The sequence below is a fragment of the Pelobates fuscus genome, chromosome 7, assembly GCF_036172605.1.
Source record: "Pelobates fuscus isolate aPelFus1 chromosome 7, aPelFus1.pri, whole genome shotgun sequence".
Classification (NCBI taxonomy): Eukaryota; Metazoa; Chordata; class Amphibia; order Anura; family Pelobatidae; genus Pelobates; species Pelobates fuscus.
The window spans coordinates 32,685,128-32,701,197 of NC_086323.1; the positions used below are offsets into that span (position 1 = coordinate 32,685,128).

The 16,070-nt window shown below is 38.5% G+C and overlaps 1 protein-coding gene across 3 annotated transcripts in view; it reads right to left on the bottom strand.

The window, feature by feature from the left end:
- GNG12 (G protein subunit gamma 12) overlaps positions 1-16,070 on the bottom strand; it is an 89,775-nt gene that overhangs the window by 33,664 nt on the left and 40,041 nt on the right. The window contains exon 2 of one of the 3 annotated variants that reach the window (XM_063427902.1): positions 7,056-7,127. The exons of the other annotated variants lie outside the window; for them this stretch is intronic. The gene's annotated coding sequence lies outside the window, so the exon portion shown is untranslated. The remainder of the gene's footprint in view (positions 1-7,055; positions 7,128-16,070) is intronic. 3 annotated transcript variants of the gene reach the window in all.

Consider the following 16,070-nt stretch of genomic DNA (forward strand, 5'->3'; position numbering starts at 1 on the left):
AGTAAAGCAATTTTAGTGGAATATATAATAGTGGAGCAAACGGTAGAGGGATTCATCAATTCCCAAAGTGATAGCTGCACATTTAGCACTTGGCCACTCAGTCAGTTTGGCCAATTTAGTCTAAGCATAGCAAACAGCCCTGTCAATCTGACAATGTTAAACTTGTGCCCTAGAAACTATTTACACAATGCCCTCAATGTAATTAGATGCACACTACATTTAGAATCCTCATACATACAGGTGCCAAGTGCACCAACAGGCAAGAATAAACCAAGCCAGATTAAAAAGGCAACATTTTAGGAAATTGTTTTTGCAGGTTTTTAGTATTCAACAACAGACATGAGGCCTCAAATGACTGGTCTACATAGCAGAGGGGTTCTTCCATTGCACATAACAGAAAGATTCTGTGAGAGCCCGAGGTGTAGTTCACAGATTTATGAATGGAGCCCTCAAATAGGAGGATAGCATTAGTAATTTATGGCCACTACCAACTTTTTCAACAGTTCCTCTCTATTTTGATCATTAGAACTGCTCATAGGCACAGAATAACAACATTATAAACCTCTGCTATATAGTTTAGACCCCAGAGATGAGAATGAGAGGTTCTTGACTGACAGAATCCCTTCCTGGTCTGTGCAGAGCTCACTACTGCTGCTTCCCTGTGGATGTGTACAAGTTGCATGAACCATTCAAATCATCGAGGCCATACTGACCAACACTAGAGACGCTTCCACAGCTCCACTGTGAGGAGCATTGGATTGGACAATTATGGAGATAAGAATCATCGAGAGAAGAAAAAATAATCTTTAATTTATCACAAAATGGGCGAGGAACACACACCCATCTTTCTAGGGACCGAGAGCACTAAAAAGTGTTAGAAATACATTAAAAGGCGAGTACTTTTCCCCATACTTCCAATAAATTGCCCATACACTGACCAACATTAAAATCACCCATTTGCACATAAGACTGATCCAACCCACAAGAGCAGTCCAGAACTGGAGTGCCAGCAAGTTCTATCTGCACAAGAGATACAGCAACTCCGGATGATCATTTCGGCCCTTTTTGGGTCTTGTCAGCGAGGTGTAGCAGATACCCCTTCAGGTTTTTGTTGCAAAACAGTTTGTAATTGCCTACATTTTTGTGAAATGCCCCTCTTTTGTAATATTGTAAAGTGCTGCGGAATAAATTGGCACTACATAAATGCCAATAATAATTATTAACAACAATTTGTTCAGTGTGGGGATGACAGGAGAGCAGTTTTTAAAATTAGTATTATTAGTGTTATTTTTTTGCTCCATTTAAGGTTATCCCCCGCACTGCTTCTTACTTATGTCCAAGTAGTGGGACCACAATATTCTCTGGTGGTCCAGTGGTACAAAAGGCATTTATTACTTGTGTCGGCTCTGCTGTCAATCCAAGAGTTACAATGGTGGGAAAAGGCATTTGCCTCCATCTAGTGGATAATCTGCAGAATGCAGCATTAGCCAGTCTAGTGCTTTCATTAGATTTTGTACTGTTTATATCTTTGAGAGAGAGAAAATAAATATTGAGACGTATTTATTTTAAAAAATGGTGTTTGTTTGCTGCTAGAAATGACTTACCCAAGGAAGACATACAGCAGTCTAATCCATTTAATGCAAGCATTGTAAAGAATGGATCACCACTCTAAGCACCACTGCCACTACACTAACGTGCTAGGTCTTTCGATGTGGTCTTATGTTTTTTGTTAAAACAATTTTGGAAAGTTTTAACAATAAATGTGGCTCTCATCAGCACCCACAGCACAAACCTTGTGCAAGCATTGGAAGAATTCCTTCTCTCCAAAGCTTTCCAGCCTTAGATGCCATGGAATTTACAGGAAAGCTCTGTGGGCATTTGTCAAATATAACGAATTTAAAAATTATAATATATTTTACAAATAATGTAGAAATGGTTTGTGCTATCAATTTACATTTCACATACTTTAGGCCCAATGGTTTTTCAGTTAGACACACGAACACCAAAATATATGAAGTGTGAAATTTGTGAAGAATTATTTTTATATTACCTACTTCACTTGAAGGGACAGCCCCTTAAAGCACTTTAGCTTGCTGAAACACGTTGTTTGTGAAGAGTATGTCCTTTTATGGTTTCACAAAAAGTGCAGGTTTCAATAGAAATTCACACTTTTATAAATTGACCTGGTTACACCCCCCTGGCTGTCAAGCACACAACAGGTCCTGTTACTGCCTGGTTTGCATAGATCAGTAGAGCTAAATTCAAGAGGCAGGAATTACCCAGATCACTTGCCTTGCAAACACTTCTCAATGAGCTGCATTGGGAAGTCTGTGATTGGACAGCCACAGAAAGTCTGGACAGGGTTAGCAGGGGAGGACTTGCAAAGGCAGCAGACGAGATCTGCAGGTTTTGCGAAAGGTATTTAGATATAACACCAATGGAAAAAATGCAGAATTAAACAGTTATTTTTATTTATTTTGTATTTGGGCAGTGGAGAGTCCCTTTAAATCTTTGTATAACACTGTAAAGTGTTCAGTGGACTCTATAGGCACCCAGAACACTTCATCTCATTGAAGTGGTCTGGGTGCACGGTCCCTGTTCCTTTAACACTGCAATGTAAAACAGACAGCCACAAGAGAAGCTTTCTGCAATTTCACAGAGTTGGATATCTTCACGCTTTGCATGAGTATGTCCAGCTTTTTCAGAATTCCCTTACGAAAGCATTGAGACAATGCTTTCCTGTGAGATAGGCATAATGAGCGTGTTCGTATCCCCCTATAGGCTGAAATTGACGGGAGAGTAGATCTACCCAGCGCCGACGTCCCTCAGGAAAGGGTTTAAAGTGATGTTTGGGGGAGGGGGCAGAGGATTCCTATAGGTTTAGAAATAGATACGGTATTTGTATTCTTAACACTATAGTGCTCCTTTAAGGTTTATAGTGTCCTGCTACGAGAACAATTGATATATGAATCATTGTTACTGGTGCACTTTTAATTATGCATTTGTGAGACTGTTCTGTTGCCACAAGTGTCTGAAATAAGAGTTCCTGTGATTTTAGTGACACCTAGTGGATAAGATATAGCAAGCGATTTAACCCCTTAAGGACCAAACTTCTGGAATAAAAGGGAATCATGACATGTCACACGTCATGTGTCCTTAAGGGGTTAAATACTAAAAAATGTATTCAAAAAGTTGGCACTTGGAGGACCTACTGCTGTCAAGAAGCGTCAATCCCCCAGCCATCACCAGTGACGTCTTAAGGGAATTGGCCTCATCTATGGAGGATCCCGATCTCTTGTGGGATACTCCATAAACCTTAATGCTGTACTTTCGCGCACAACAGTGACGTTGGCAGCATGGGAGAGAGAGGTTCAGGTAAGTTAAACTCACCTTTGCCTGCCTGCCGTGGCGATGTCACAGTCGGAGGTCTTTGCATATAATGCAAAGTCCCCAGAAGCTAAAAGTTTGGCATTAAGCAAGTACAGATATACAATATTTATTATTAAATGGGTCAAATACACAATTAACACCTTCCTCGCAAGCATCTATATAAAATCAATTATACCATGGCATAAAATGCCATTGGCCATTAGAGGGGGAAATATATTTTTCAAAACAATGCGTCACATACACACAACCACAAATCTAGCTGGTGTTTTGCAAATTTGACTGGAGTGGTTTCTTTGTGTAATGTGATTGGGCTACGTGTCGCATGGGGGATATTTCTGTGGGTTCTATTAAAGGTTGACCGGTATTTGTAGTTTCCTAGGTCTTTCCAGCATTTCATATTTTTGGATAATCTTTTCAAATGATTTTGTATTTTGTATATGTTCTAATATTTTCATACATTGATTTTTTTATAATTTGAATTTTATTTAAAAGTTTATCCCAAAAAAAAAAAAAAAACATAATTTGAAAAGCTTATTTAAAAATATTAAAATCAAGTCTGTAGTTCTCAAATAGTATATGGATATTTATTGTGCAAAACCTACATTTGAAATTAGATACATTGTGTACAAAAGGTTTATTTTTTTAATGTTTTATAAAAATTGGGATTCTACTAGAAGTAATAATACAGAATCCTCACTTCTAGCCCTTATTAAAGGGACACTATAGTCACCTGAACAACTACAACTTAATGTCGTTGTTCAGGTATGATCTATAGCTCCCTGCAGGCAATCTAATGTAAACACTGTATTTTCATAGAAAATACAGTGTTTACATTGATTGATAGGAATACCTCCAGTGGCCGTCACTCAGACTTCCTATCATGCAGGGCCCTAAAAAGGCCCTGTATACGTCAGACGTATTAAAATACGTCTGACGTGTGCAGGAGAGAGAAGGCACTGTGTGCGCGCCTTCTCTCTCCAGCCTGTCAGAGAGGAGAGGGGGCGGGCAAAGACCGCGAGCTGAGCTGTCAGTCAGCTCGCAGCCGCGCACACCGCGTGCATGCGCAGTAGTGTGCTCAGGACTTCAGAGGGCGGCATGAATCTCTCTCTCACACCTTTCGATGGTGTAACCAAATTTTGTAGCAATGTGGAATAGTTTCCAGACAGGATTAGATGATCCTGTTGTATCAGTAAATGCTTCAGGTTAGAACAGTGCCCTTGCAGATATGAGAAGTGGCTGAAACAGATACAAATAATACAAACATCCCGTAAAAAAAAAAAAAAAAAAAAAACCACAAATCAAACGAATACCTAAATTCAATCTTTGAGAAGAAAATATATATATATATTAAAAAAAAAAAAAAAGGCAACCTAAAAAGTAGAATTTCTAAAATGCAAGAAGGTGTGTGTCTCGTCTCCTGTGAGTGTAAACAATGGAGAGACGCTCCTTGGGAGTGCCCGGTTTATATGCCAATCCTTCATTAAAAAATTTTTTATGAGTTCTGCTCCTGCTCAAACTGACAAATCACTCACCTATTACCCACAATACACCAGGTCTAAAACCAAACAAAAAAAAAAAAAACACGCCTGAAAAATCACAAGTCATTGAACGTAGATCATAGACTGACAAAGCCACATTATCTAGGTTTCCACAGGTATTCAATAACTTCCTGTGTCTTACTCAGAGTCCTTTGAGCCTTTAAAATAAAAAAAAATAAAAATGTTTTTAATGCATTATATTTGTAATACAACAAATACAACACTTTAAACATTTTTCAATACAACGTATGTTTAAAATAATACATTTGCCCACCTCTGAATCAGAGAAATGGTGAGAATCTGCAGCTTCTATAGGAATCAGGAAGTGGCTGAGAAATCTCTGCCAGTCCTGGCCCGCACTGCTTACAGTGACAGAGCAGTGTATCCCGTAAACCAGGACCAGAGGACATTTAGTTCAGCCATTAATTGGTAAAATCGTGAATTAGACTATTCAATAATGTAGTTGTAAGACCCCTATTAGTATTAGCGAATGCACACAACTGCTGTACAGTCTGTCATAGAAAGCTAATCTCTTATAACATACATCTGGTGTCACAGGGCAGGATACACACATGTGCAACTAATTTATTAAATATCATCTGCTTGTTACATATAATATTCTAAATAATAAAATGATGAATGATCTGGTTAGGAAACTTGTTGCAACGTAACATATGCAAGGTTTGTGATGCTTCAAGTGCCTCTTTAAAATATAAAACACCTTCATGTGCCATGGACTGACCAGAAGTGGGGCTTTATGAAAAAAATGTCATCACAAACTAGTTTTAAAGAACCTATTCCGACAAGGAAGGTCCAGCTGATTTATTTTTGTATTATACTGACTGACTATATATACTGACAGCTACCCTCATCTTCCCACACAATACACAATCGGCCACTCCAAGTCTCCTATTTTGCTTAGGGCGTATTGTATTTTTAAACAGTCTCCCCTCCTGCCGCACCTATGCCATTTCCATTTAGATTGTAAGATTGTGAGGGCAAGACTCTTAAATTTCTCATATCTCGTATCATATCCCACCCCTATGCCTTGATTAGAAAGCCAATAAGATCGCTACCCGCAACTTCACATAATGTTTAGATGACTGTTACGGCTAACCTCTAAACGGACGCAAAAATAGCAGATCAGGAAATTTATCTCACACAGTTGCAATTAGGCGATATACATCTGCCTGGCTTTTGCGATTCCGAATTAAATTGGAGAAAATGTAGAGTTTTGTGAATATATGCGTGACAGTAGATATAGTGCCGAGAGCTGTAGTACTGCCTCTTTAACGCTAAAATTACCCAGCTTGCCAGTGACTAAACTCTCAAACAACTGGCAAACATCCCTCTAGTTTGCAGGGTACAATGTAAGGAGCAGAGAATGTCAATACACAGTAATTATGTGGTAGAGGAAGAACACAAGACATTGCTTGCTGGATAGAGACTGATTGAATTAGATCAGGATTGAACATTCAGACTATATGCTACAGCTGCTTTGCCAGATCATTACAAGAATTATTAGTTGTTTTCCTAAGTTTTTTTTCTATTTTATATAATTATTAAGAAATGATGTAGACTGCCAAGTCCACGACTACAGACTTTTCCATTATTGTCTGTCATTGCTAATGATTAGCTTCACTAGGAGAACAGCTGTGATCTGTATTGTTCCAATAGTCTGCAAGGCAAAAAAAAATGAATTGGCCATGTCTGGCAAGAGAATTCATTGCAAATGGTACACGAAAAAAGAAAAATGGGGAAAAAGAAAGTACATTGCTCTCTAAAAATAACGGTTACTGTGGAATTAATAAAGTCTATATAAACAGCCACATACGAGCCTTGTTTTCTTCACTCAAACGGCCAGTGCTTTTAGCCATAAGTGTGCATGGGCCCGGAGAAAAAGTAATGACCTGAATCAAAGTTCCATCTGCACGTTTTCAGCCGAATTGGTTCAGAATGTACAGAAAATATATTTTTTCTCTTAAAGGACTTTTTACATGTGTCAGACGTGAAGGAGAATTGTACGGTGCACGCTATGTCTGTCTTTGAAAAGTTTAATACGTTTAGCAAAGTTTCAATTAAACAAATAACAGCTGGCAAACCAAATTAAATAAGAGGGTCACTTACCTAGAGAAAAATAAAAAATAAAGTTTACGCTTCCTTGTACCAGTTTGAAAGCTCCTTTTTTATGCTGCAAATCTGAAAAATAAATAAAAAACAGTGTTTTTCCCCATGCAAAATTCTCTCTCAAATGTACAGTTTAAAACCTATTTTCATGTTTGCAAGAATGAGCAGAATTTGCAGATATTCAAAGCTTAGAAATATAAACAAGAGTAAAAAAACAGAAAAACAAAATCTACCATTAAATATACACAAAAATACATGTCTTGGTGACTGTTTAAATATATACCTGTAATAATTTAAAAATAATGACAAAACACTTGATGATCAGTTTTTTCACATGTATTTTTTTAAACTTTATTTACAATTTTCTTCATGCTAAAGTATTGAAAGCTGTATTATTTATAACATACTGTGCATTACTGATTATGTTCACAGCTAAGGTTATCAGAGCCTTATTTAGCACTTGTGCTATATATGTTTGTTCCATTGTACTTCATCTTTTTCCCCAATAAAGGGACACTAGGCACCAAAGTAGTCTGTGTGCGGTGCCCCTGAAATGAAGAATATAATCGTTTTGGGGGTATAGCAATGTTTACATTGTGGGGTTAAACACACCTCTAGTGATGGTTACACTGACAACCACAAAAGAAAACTTCTGCAATGAGAACAGAGTCCAAATCTGTTCTTGACCTTCATGGTCCTCATGCATTGCAGGAGGACATTGAACGTTCAATCAATGCTTCTCATGGATTGCCACTCATGCGCACCAAGTTCACTATGCTTCTCTCAGAGGAGCATTTGATTGGACAAACCTGATGACTTTTGCGAAGGCGGACAGGAAGAGGCGGTCTCAGGGCTGGATTACAGATAAATAAAGAGTTGATTTACAGGTTGGTTGAAATAATTTAAGGTTGCTTTTTCACTTTATATTTTTGTATGGAATTTCACAGACTTTTTACCACACTGACTTAAAGAGATTAGTATTCCGCTATCTCCCCTTACCCCCAATAGCACATATGTAGATCTTTTCAAAATTTATGAGACTTAGGAGGGTAAAACACATAGCTTTCAATTTCAGTTTGGAGGGGGGTACTAAAAAGGTTTTAAAAATGTAAAAAAAGTTAAGTATTTTAATTGACCTTACACCACAGTGTGTTTACTTTAGAAGTTTGTCACCTGCGTTGTTAATTGAGCATTAATAACATACAGGACAGTGCTGCAGGCTCTAGCAGGCAGAGCAGGAGATAAGTTCTAAATGAAACCTACTGTACGATAATGAAAGTTTACAAATTAGACCCTTCTTTCATGAAATGTATAGAGAGCCTGTGTAAGTCACAGCCAGGAGAGGTGTGAATAGGGTAAAGTTAGGGTCCACTCTAAACATGCCAGTGTAACCAATGTAACTGTGGCATGGAGACAGGGCACAAATGCTGATCTAAAACTGTATATGTATTTGTATCCCTATAGCAACTGCAACATATGTTTAACATTTACTACCATGAATGAGGTAACAAATGAGGAATTCTGTCATTCATGTAACACATTGAGATGTGTTCATTAAATTGTGGATTGTATTGAACTGAAAACAAATAAAAAACAGGCCAAAAACGTAGATCTGGAAAAAAAATAATAATCTAAAGTTGAGCGTCAGTCATTTTGCAGTTTGGTTTTCAATTGACCGTTTAGAGGTTAATCCCTATTGATAATAATGAGGTTCCCTTCAGGTACGTGTTCTGATCCATAGCTTGTGTGAAAACCATTTGGACATTTGTTAGGAAACATTTAAAATGAAAGCAATTGTCCCTTAGGTACTCATAATCCATGCATTGTTTGAGAATTAATAAAATTAAATGTTGGGTATATATTAAGAATAACAGCAAATGCCGACATTGAAAAGTATTGACTTTATAATCCTCAAAACAGAATGCACCTGTCATGGTTTATTATATATTTCCTACCTGTTCTATGTTACATTTTGTATATTAATATTGTTTTTGTATTTTATTGTACACTAACTGTAACAATGCAATGTTTTGTGGACCCAGGACATACTTGAAAACGAGAGAAATCTCAATGTATCTTTCCTGGTAAAATATTTTATAAATAAATAATCAAGTCTGTTGCATCCACTAGCCTGTCCAATAATGACTAGCATGGCCTTTATCAACACTAAAACAAACCAGTTGTTTTACAGAATTAGGTTTGCAAGTTGGCGTTAAAAAACAGACTAGCCAATTACCTTAAATTATCATTCTATGAATATCTCAGAATGGCGTGGGAGACTACAAATAAGCACAGCTGGTATAAATCAACTTCTGCAGCACTACTACACAGTAATATACTGATACAATACAGCCAAACTAGGGTTTATAAAAATCGGTCATGGCGGGAGGTATGGAACAACGGTACTAACACAGCATGAGGTCCACAGCTCTACGTTAACAAAGCCCTATGATCCATTGATCATCACGCGACTACAAAAAGAAAGACATGCTTAATGCCACCAGCAACTGTGAACTTTTATATTTCCATAGACTGTTCACTCCATACAGATACAAACAGACATTTAATAATGCATGAAAGATACAAATGTAAATCTGCTTTTAATCCCCAGACGCCTGCTGCCCTTGGATATGATGTCATTTGACACTCACCAACTTTTCACCTCTGTGTTCAGGGAGAAATGCACTGATAGAGGCTTGTTTGTAAATATCACATGCTACCACTGGAGGGCAGCACCAAATGCCAACATTGAGAAAGTACTCTCAGGCACCAGGATTTTAAGTATACAGTTTCAACTGAGTTAAATTGAGAAAAATATTTAAATATGTTACAAAATATAAAACCCCAGTGTTATTACAGATATATTTTCACCAAATAATCTGGTCAATTTACTATTAAAGGTAAATGGCACAAAATTTGCGTTATTCCCATCAATTCTGCTCTGCTTCAATTTTGCATCTACTATCAGTGTTATGTAAAACTGAGCGGATATTTATTTATAAAATATTTCACCACGATGGTACATTGAGATTTCTCTCGTTTTCAAGTATGTCCTGGGTCCACAAAACATTGCATTGTTACAATAGGATGCAATATACAAACTATATATATATATATACACACACACACACACACATTAATTTAATTTAATACATAACAGGTAATAAATTAAATATATTCAACCATGACAGGTGCATTCTGTGCTGAGGTATGTTGCCATAGATCTCTTAAAAGATTTTAGATTGAATGAAGATTTGACTGTGTCCCTGAGCTTATTCCATAACTGGGGTGCTCTGTAGGAAAAGGAGGATCGAGCCACTTTATTTTTGTATTGCAGTATGCTAAATATCATGCTAAGACTGGATCGGAGGTTATAAGAAGTGGGAACAGCTGGGGAGAGCATTCTACTCAGGTAGGGTGGGGGCTTCCCAGAAATGCGGTTATGCACAAGGCTGGCATGAAGATGAAGATGAAGAGTGCGTCGGGATTCCAGTGACACCCAGTTTAGCTCTTTTAACATGTCACAGTGGTGGGTAAAGTAATTACATTCTAGTACAAAGCGGCAGAACAAATTATATAATGTGTTACGTTTATTAAGGTGGGTTTGCAGTGCGGGTGCATACACTACATCCCCTTAATCAATGACCGGCATAGGCATTTGCTGCACCTGTTTCCTTAGGCAGGATTTGTTTCTGTACAGGGCACCTAGTTTTGGGTAAAGTTTTGAAGAGATTTTTTTCAATGTGAAGGCCAAAGGATAGATTGGGGTCTAGCAACATACCTAAATTCAAAAGAGCAGACTGCTGTCAGTGTACCATTTGAATTTGTTCTGATACACAGTTGTTGATTTTGTAGTTTACGTAATTTAGGTACAGTTCCAAAGATTTTTGTAACGGTTTTGTCGGTGTTTAGGAAGCATTTGTTATCCGCTATCCACTTTTCTACCTCTGTGAATTGGTTTTGGAGCACAGCCTCAAGCTGCGGTAACTTGGGTTTACGAACGTAGATTACAGTGTCATCTGCATCCATGTGTACAGTTGAGGATTTGCAGACGTTAGCAGATCATTTATAAATAATGTGAATAGCAGGGGGCCGAGCATGGAGCCTTGGGGAACACTACACGTGACTGGAAGAGGGAGGGAAGCACCATCAGAAATGGCCACATATTGCAATCGGTCTGAAAGATACGATCTAAACGATAACCAATGCCTGATTTTTTTGCAAAAGAATGCCATGGTCTACTGTGTCAAAGGCCTTGGCAAAATCAAGGAAAATTCAAGTCAAGTTAAGTCTCCTTGTTCCATGCCAATTTGGATGTCATTGCAAACTTTTAAGAGGGCAGTCAAAGTTGAGTGATTTGGACGAAAGCCTGATTGATCAGGGGTCAGATAAATTGATCGTTGATAATATTCACAAAGTTGCGTGCGGACGCCTTTTTTCAAGATTTTTGACAATACGGAAAGCCATGATATTGGGCGATAAGATACCAAAGCATTGTCAGCACGTTTATGGATAGGTACAACTTTTGCAGTCTTCCAAAGTTTGGGTATGTATCTGGACACCAGGGATTCATTGATAGGGGTAGTGTCAGGTTTAGCAATTGCTGGCGCACTGAGCTTCAGCAACATTGCTGGGATTTGATCTGGTCAACACTGATTTTTCATTTTTAAATTATTAAGATGTTTATTAACGACACTAACAGGCACAGGTCTAATTGAATTTCTCTATATGAGGATTTTGAAGATTTGGCAGGGACCAATCTTTATTTGCGGTCTGAAAATGAGTGTTATTTGTTATTTTAGCAACCAGGGTGGAAGCACATCCAACATAATTATTATTAAAGGCATTTGCAACATCTAGGGGGTGTTGCAGTGTTTGGTTGTCTATTTTGACAGTGGAGGGTTGGGAGTGGATTGTGGGGGTTTGTATGATATTTATAATTTTCCAAAAGTTTCTTGGGTTTGATAGGAAATTGTTCAAATTTTCACTGAAATATTGGGCCTTTACCATTTTTGTTTGTTTTGTGCATGCATTTCACCATTTTCTGCAAGTACAATGATCGTTCATGGAGCCTGTACGCTTGAACTTTGACCACAGTGAATCTCTAGACTGGTACATTTGAATGAGGTCAGCTGTAACCCAGGGCAGGTGTGTCCCTTTTAGTCGCACTTTATGCAGAGGGGCATGCAAATTTCAAACAAGCAAGAGCTCGGACTGAAAAAATGCAATTGCAGAGTCTAGATCTGGTATTAGACCTAATCTCTGCCATGGTATGTTCTTGAGATCATTTAAAAAGGATTCAAGAATCAATTTTTTTGAAAGACCTGGGAATTATAATCTTGGGAGGGTATTTAGTGGCCTTTATTTTGCATATGCAATACACTACTAGGCAGTGGTCACTGAAACTGTTAGGGTGAGAACGCCTGCCTCCTGGATTCTGTCAGGACAAGGTATGGTTACGGGTTGGGGAGGAAATTAATGGTGTTAGCTGCAAAGTCTTAAACAGCGTACATGATTTATTATTTTTAGGATTCAGCCAATCAATATTTAAATCTCCAAAAAAAAAAAAAACACAACAGTTCACTTTTTTGGTTTTGAGTTACAGTTTCCACTTAGTAGTTGGGCTATGTCAGAAAGGGAGTGCACCAGAGAGTTAGGTGGGCGGTAGATTTCAGCAACAATGATAGTTTTAGTGAAAGGGATCTCAATTGTGCAGAAAGGAAAGCAAAGGTAGAAGGGGAGTTATAGTTTTTTAAAGGAGTACATTTTATGGACTTGACAACATGAATAACAGTGCCTCTTCCTTGCTTTGCTCTGTCATTTCTAAAACATGAAAAACCCTGTATTGCAATGGCGGAGTCTGGTATTTTAGTGTTAGCCATGATTCTAAGAGGACAATGATTTTTGGTTTGTAATGGGAACACCAGGCTTGCAGTGCATCCAGTTTAGGGAGTAAACTACGGATGTTGCAGTGCACAAAAGAGAGGCCTTTTTGAGTGGGGAGATTAGGATTAGAATTAGCTGGGGGACCAGGGTTAGACTCCACATCATTTGCTAGGGCTAGTAACATAAGGAATAGGAATTTGGACATCATTTTTGTTTGGCCATATAGTGAATGGGAGACTTTATAATTTTGTGAGGTGGGGGTAGGAGGGCTATTTTTTTTTATAACTCTCCACTAGCACTCAGCAGATAAGTTACAGCAACACAGCAGGTCATGGTGTATGATAATTTGTTTTCCAGTTTGAGGTGTGTGCTTATGGAAGTAGTGATGTATAATATCACAATTTCTTGTAAAATCCACAATATGTGCATTAATTTGGCACTTTTTTTCTTTTTAATCTAAAAGTGCAATATTCTACCACAGAAACAAACATTGAAAATCATCTACAACTTGTTAATGGAGAGCTCACGCTGCAGCACTCAGTGATTGGTGCCGGACAGCTGGCAGAGTCCAGCATCGATCCAGATACAGGGGGAAAGCAGGGAATTTTCAGAGGGGTCGGCAACTGGGCTACACCGGCATTTAAAGGACTATGAGCAATAACGACTTAAGGGAATTGGCTCTGTCTATGGAAGATCCGGTGGGATCCCCCATAAACCTCAATGCTGTACTCTTGTGCATGCTCAACAGTACAATGTTATCGCTGCTCCTGTTGCTGAAGTGCCAGAAGCTGGAGAGGACCAGATGGAGAAGGATGGCCACATCCACGAGGAACGGTTCAGGTAAGTAAATCTCACCTTTATCTGACTGACCCCTACCCACCAGACCCACCGCGGCGCCAGCGATGTCCCCAGACAGTAACCGTACTGCTTAAAGATAGCTGTGCTGTCTCCAAGTCATTGGATCATTCAGGGGATAAGCAGTTCTGCGCAGAGGAAACAAATTTCAACAATGTATATTTTTACTCTATTCTGTACACTTCCTGGCGATATCGCGGACAGTGTATGAATTCATCTGAAAATGAACTTGCCATGTACACAATTTACATAGCACAAACACACTATTTACCATGTGAAGTCCCTTATACAGATCACCTGTCCAACAGACAATGTCAGTGTAACCATACAATACAGATTACTATATATCCATCTTAGAAACGTTTTTATGAATCATCTTTAACGATGTGTCAAAGATCCTGTCCAGAGCATTTGTTAGAAAGTGTTTATTTTTACAGTAAAGGAATGATTATTTTGCCTGAATATTTCTGGAAGTAAAACGCACAACCGCTTCCGTTACCAAGGAACAGTATCAAGAAATAGTTTACTTTAAGATCATTTCTAGAAGGATTTGCAGTTTTATCACAGGGATTTATAGCAATATGCTCTTCAAATCATTCAACAACTATAAAAATGTTCCCTGCAAAATTACACGTAAACCTATGTAATGATGTGGATTTATGGGAAATGTACAAATGCGATGTCTACATTCCTTTCAGTCAGGTTAAAGGCCTAAAATACACCAGAACAGAACGATTATATTTCAAGAATTAATCAGACATGAGCCATGATATCCTGGAGCAGTCTTTAATCATCGTTTAAGAGATCATTACAGACAGACCCTAATGGTTTTAGAGCAAATCATAAATGCCTTCCTATGGTAAACTACAACCTCGGCAGAGCCTGATGCTGGTGTCTTCCCTTCTTCATCTCTATCCCATCCAATAATTTTTGTTTACACCCGCTCTGGCCCTTCTCCACCCTCCCCTTTGCCAGCTTAGATTGTGCCCACGCGCTTCGGGCTGCTTAAACTGTCCAAACGCTTCTCTATAAGAAGCCTTTGACAGGACCTCCGCAGGGCTCCTGTTATGTTAGATGGGGTTGTGCCAAGCAGCGACGAGAGTTTCACCCAGTGGTGCATGCCAGTCACTCCATCCAGTCTAGGGTATCATGTTGCGTGTGATTGGAATCTGCAGGCAGCAATCTTCAAGTCAGCATGATGTTTTGTTTATACAACTGCTGGAAAAAGTTGCCAGTACAGTGTATATATCTATAGCTTCCCGAATTTGAACAGGTCATCCATATAAAGCGTGAATGACAAATGTTATATATATTTATATCCCACATCTGTTTCCTGATGGAAGAAGACATGTTGTAAAAGGGAAACCACATTAGAAACTGGAGTTTCTAGAATAAGTAAACACTTGTCGCACAGCAAACCCAGCAGAGAGCAAGAATTATAAGCAGACTGACTTTACATACAGGGCCTGTGGTCACTGTGAAAAGGTTACGTCTTTAAATGCTCCAAACTGGAAACCATGCTCGAGGAGGAAAAGGGCAGGCAATTCAAATGTAATATTTTCTCTATAAATCTTTGGTAAGACATCAAAATGAATGAAAAGAAAGCAGGAATGTATTGATCATTTAAAACTGGAAGACATCAGAAACAGTGACGTTTCTATGAAGAATACACTGGTAAAAGGTTTGAGATAGTTTGCTTGACATTACAAGTAATGCAGTTTTGACAATCATTAAAATAAACAATACAGCTCACCAGTTAGCTTCACTGAGCTAAGCAAGGCCATGCTCACTGCTCATGGGGTATCAGCTGAGCACTTTCAGCCAATGAGCGTGGTCCTGGATTGGACAGGCTTAGTTCTATTTAGGCAGTCTGCTTCCCCTGTAGGAGAAGACTGGATGTCTGAGGTGGGTTACTCGGGGACTCTAGACAGTTGTTAAACTGATCGGAAAAACTGTTCGATAAATTACATTGGGAGGGTACCAGGGCATCACTGGTCTAGGAGCTATTATGGGAACACTAAGCACCAAAACCACTACATGTTATTGTAGTGGTTTTCCTTCTAATAAATGTAAACATTGCTGTTTCAGAGATTGGTCTTCACTCAGACAGCACCTAGAGAGAGGCCTTTCCCCGTTGAAGACTTAAAGGAACACTATAGTCATCTAAACAACTTTAGTTTAATGAAGCAGTTTTAGTGTATAGATCATGCCTCTCAGGTTACACTGCTCAATTCACTGCCATTTAGGAGTTGAATCACTTTGTTTCTGTTTATA